Here is a 5155-nt window from a genome sequence, read left to right on the forward strand (position 1 = left end):
ATGGCGAGTATGGGCAGCCCGGACGAATTCTTACGACACCCCGCCCCGAAGTTTTGGGGCTCCCCACACACCTCCCTCCCCTCTCCCCCTCGGAAAATCGCGTTCCCCATATTCGGACCCCCCTTGAGAACAATTCAGGGGGATCCCAAAAATTCAGGAGAGAGTTCCTAAGTGCCTCTGGGGGGTCCCCAGGCGTCTGTCGGGGGGTCCCAAGGAGGGGAACCAGATGTTCCTTAGGCGGCAGTGGGGGGGACGTGTTTGGGGAGCCCCAAAAACCCAGGGGGAGTCATAGAAAATCGTGGTAAATGAGATAACGTCAATCCCCCGATTTTGCGTGCTGAAGTTAGTGCAGCAGTAGTAGAAGCTACCAACATATATACAAAATACTTGCTGAGGTAATTAGACAGGCAAGGCCTAATAAGTTTTAATTGATTAATGATGAATGGTGAGTTTTATTTTACAATTTTCCCCCTCTTTTCTCTCACTACAGTATCTTTTACTAGCATCCAAGTTCTACTTGTAGAATACTTGTAGAATACTTGTGTAGCATTCTACTACACCAAGAAATAACAACATTAAATACAAAATACTTGCTGAGGTAATTAGACAGGCAAGGCCTAATAAGTTTTAATTGATTAATGATGAATGGTGAGTTTTATTTTACAATTTTCCCCCTCTTTTCTCTCACTACAGTATCTTTTACTAGCATCCAAGTTCTACTTGTAGAATACTTGTAGAATACTTGTGTAGCATTCTACTACACCAAGAAATAACAACATTAAAAAAAAAAAATGTACTTTAACGGGTACTGGAAACATGCTTTCAAAATACAAAGACTTTTAAAAGGTCAATCTGTGCAGTCAAAAGCTATCCATGCACAGAACAACAAATGCAAGCTGTCATTTAAGATGTATTTATTACAAGAAAGTGTGATGGGCAGTTTTATTGCATATTCCTGAAATATTTTGCTTTGCAGCAGTATATTTAAAGCATTTAAACCCAAATTGTGAATGCACCTCATAAGATTATCATACGTTATTTTTTTATTTAGCTAGCATCTCATCTTATTTATACCTCAGCTTCTCTGTGATGTTGTAGTTTTGCAATCAGGTCTTTCAAAAATGAAACGGTGCTTCGGAAAGCTTTTCTTTCCTCAAGCCAAGACCCTGGCTCTTGCTTAAGAGGTGGCATCTCTCTCTCACCACATGGAAATTCAGTGAGGGACAGCACCCGTGTGCCTTCCTGGTGGACTGCTCTCAGCCAACCCTACAAGAGAGACAAAAAGAAATCAGTAGCACCAGTCCTAACAACAACAGCAACAACAACAATCATCATCTTACTTCATGCATATTGGAATACTGATACTTGTGAATTGATCAGCATGAGGAAGCTATTTCTGCGTCCTCAAAGACAGAAGCGTCACCCAGTTCTGTATCTGCCAAACAGCAGAACTTATTCAAGAGATGGATTTTTCTTCAGTTTCAAATGAAAATTCCTAAAGTTCATCTGTCAAATCAAATTTTGAAGTGGTTGCTGATGAAAACCCACATTTAAAAACAAAGTCCTGGGAAACTTCCATGTGAGCTTTGCAATTCACTTTTTCGAGTTACTATTAAGATAGGGCTTTGCTGCAAAAGACTTGCTTTTTATGTTTTTTTTAAATGTAATTAAAAGGACGATACCCTTACTGTTAATAATAAACACATTTGTTTACTGTCCTAATATAGATATAAATTATACACCCATAATAACAGAATCTTCGTGATTGTGTAATATGTGATCATTACATTATCACCAATACACAATAACTATACAAAATTATAATTAACAATTAACAGCTCCGCTCAAAAGACGGCACAGCCTGCCAAAGCTGGAGCCATCCTGACACTTCAGATCCCTCTTCAGACTGACTGATGCCGCCTGGAACACCTACTCAGACTAACAGTGAACCTCTGACCGGTGCAGGGAAATGCCTGGCCCCTTCCTCCCAGTGCGGTGCAGGGAGTTCACCCTGAGAGGGGCAGGACCAGGCTCTGCCGTGACCAGAATGATGCTGAGGGACCCAGAGCTGCCGCTACAGCCCTGGCGCTGCTGCTGCTCCTCTCACTCAGTCAATGCAGCTGAGAGGGAAGGGTAAAACCTTGAGGAATACAGGGCGCAACAAAGAAAAAAGCTCGATCATTCACTTTATGCTGAGAAGGTGTGCCTGTCTCTATACATTCAATAAAAATACTTTTACCATAAAAGTGTCTGGCTTTGGCACTAATTGAGCTTGCACAGCTGTGCACTGATACCATCGCACTGTCCATCTCCAAAACACACAGTTATCACTTGACTACGGGGTTTTTTTGTGCGTTACCCAATGAGGAATAGTTTTTGAGTATTTCTATAAGATATTGTAAGAAGCTTGCATCATGAAAATAAAGTCTGCTTCTTCTGAATATCTGCATTCTAACAAACAGTTTCTTCCCTCTTTTAGTACAAAATTATTTTCACGGTATCATTTAACTAGTAATCTCCCAGAAAGAGAATATTATGCTTTCAGGAAGAGAAAATAAGCAGAGGGAAGTAAGCTTTGCGTGGGCATAACATGCTCCAGAACAGACCCTATTTATGTTAACTTTCAAGTCCACACTACAAGGACCTTAGGAAAAATGCAGATGCACATTGCAGACGTACCTTGTACTCGCGGAGCGCCCCAGATCCTCTCCATCTGTACTGTGCTGTCGCAGCAGAAGAAAGGGCGACCCCGGAGAAACAGTGGCAGTTGACATTCTGCCGAGAAAGGAAAAAACCCTTTAGCATAAAGCTGGGCAGGAATCTAAACCTTCCTTCTTTTGTGACAGTTTGCAAAGACCACAGCCAAGTGGAGGAAAAACTATTTGGCATCATCTCTGGCACAGCTGCGGATATGGGCCGCTAGAGCTTTTGCATTTTTAAGACAACCCTGCCTTTTTTTGACTCAGTGGCAGCTTCAGTTTCACTAGAGCCACCTTCCCAGATACACGCAGGTAACAGGCACAGATGCCTACCTACCTTTTCTCAAGCCTACGTAGAGACAAGGTTTCCTCACCCTATACATCCCAAGTTGAATATTGTTGTTAAAAGGTACAGCAATCCACCTGTCCTTGTAAACTGCCTCCTTGCAAAAAAGGAATTTTTTCCATGCCATTTCTCCCAACAGTCAAGATCTTTTCAAACTGCTGTCGCACCACCAAACCTGCTCAGGGTCCCTCCCAGCTTTTGACTGCCCTCAGATTTACCAGGCGCACGCTCTGTTCTGTCTCCCAACAGCAAAAGCACAGCAGCTCCCAGAGCAGAGCACAGCCCCACGGGTGCCCACACACACCCTGCTGTTTGATGGGAAGCCCCCGAGTGCAGCTGTGGGCCCAAGGGCAGCTTCACCCACACCCATTTCAGGGGATGTGGCTTCTGAAGCTGTAAACTGAACACCCCATCTTGACACTTGGCCACAGCAGGAGTAATCCACAATGAGAGCTCCACAAAAACCCAATAACACTAATTGCAAACCCAACCCACAGCAGCAGCTGCAGAGATAGCTAGACCGGGAACAAGGGAGAAGTTAAAACAGCTTCATCTGGTGCACAGGAAAGCAGCAGATGGAGAAAAGGGTCAGCGTTCATGGCCCTTACAGAAAACAGGCATTCTCCTTCCGTTCCTAAACCCGTCTGTTAGGTCTAAATATTGCAGCCCAACTGTGGCCATACCGAGAGCAGAGAACAACAGCCCTGCCGCCAGTCATTTATAGAGCAGGACACAGACAGAGGGACTTCTTTTGCCACACACAACCCTGTATTTCCTGAAAATTTATTTTTACCAAAAATAGCCACTTGGAACATACTGCCAAACAACATTTGGGAATTGTGTGCATTTAACACACACAATTTTTTGGGAATTTGCAATTTGCTTCCTGCTATTGTTGTTCTTTCTACTTTCTACTGGTTCAAGCATTTACCTTCTTGCTATTACCAGCACATTTCCACAGTCAAGTCACTTAACTACTCTGCTAAAATGATCCAAATGAAAGTTACAGCCATGGAAGAGGAGTGAAAAAAGAGATGAGAGATCAGGCAGGAAAAGAGCTCTGCAGGCTGCCACCTGCAGTCAGCCTCACACCCTGTTTTGGAAACCACACATCCACCCACCCCTAGAAAACAAACAAACGAAGAGACAAAAACCCTGACACCTGGAGCTCATCCCTGTCTCGGGCACACTGTCTTGTCAGAGCAGGAAGCGCAGACTATCTGTATCCCAAGGACACCTGCACAGGATTAACACGTGTCCAGAAGTAGTCCCCATCTTTAAGAGCATGTCGCTTTTGTGCTTTTAATAGTCGTAACTTGATGGTAGTCACTGGCACGTCTGGGAGGAAAATCATTCACTTTGCAATGAAGCCTCTCCTTGGGGGAAAAAAAAACGTGTTAGAGACTGAAAAAAAATTGAGAGTCAGAGCTCCCACCCGCGAGGGAGCTGTGAGGGCATCAACAACAGCGAAGACCAACAGCAGCTACATTGGCAGAAATTTGGCTTTCACCCTGATCACGTCCTTAGGAGACCCTCCCAGTCTACACCTCAGGCCTACGAAGGACCAGTCCTTTCATGGAACGACAAACTCCATTCTTTTTACTTAAAAGGCCTAGACTGAAGGCTCCTTGGAACAATGTGGACTGAGCCATAGAAAAACATGCCATTGCTACTCGAATTAAAAAAAAAAAAAAACAGAATAAAAATCAAGTGACGCATCCGTTTCCGTTGTGTTTCATTCACTACATTTCTACTGGCATCTAGGTGCTCAAAAATCAACTGCACTGACACCACATACTAATAAAAATTGAGTTATGAATCCAAAGTAAAAAACTGTTGCCAAGTTGCCCGTAAAATTAGTAGGAACAAACAGAAGAGAAACACTTGAGCCCAATGAAGGTAACGGGCAGGAGGCAAAAGTTTGTTCTTTTACCCCAAAGGAAGCCATTCCTAACTACCGAGGGCCCGATTCCATTAACTGCAATTCCTCATCAGCTTTTCCTCACTGGCAGCAAACTGGCCTTTTCCTCCCAAACTTCAGGAGCCAATGTGACCAGACCCTCTGTCTCCGGGGAGCCTCCCCGCAGCCCACCCAGCCCCTGCTTTCCCC

The 5155-nt window shown here is 44.0% G+C and overlaps 1 long non-coding RNA gene across 1 annotated transcript; it reads right to left on the bottom strand.

Annotated features, from left to right (window-relative positions):
* Nucleotides 1-599: 599 nt before the first annotated feature.
* On the bottom strand, nt 600-5121 carry LOC106896212. The gene is made up of 3 exons (XR_001413602.1): nt 4208-5121; nt 2680-2775; nt 600-1266 (listed from the first exon to the last, which is right to left on the bottom strand). It is a non-coding gene; the product is annotated as an uncharacterized LOC106896212 (long non-coding RNA).
* Between the last annotated feature and the right edge of the window lie 34 nt (nt 5122-5155).

This window comes from Calidris pugnax, unplaced genomic scaffold, assembly GCF_001431845.1.
Source record: "Calidris pugnax isolate Ruff unplaced genomic scaffold, ASM143184v1 scaffold281, whole genome shotgun sequence".
NCBI lineage: Eukaryota > Metazoa > Chordata > Aves > Charadriiformes > Scolopacidae > Calidris > Calidris pugnax.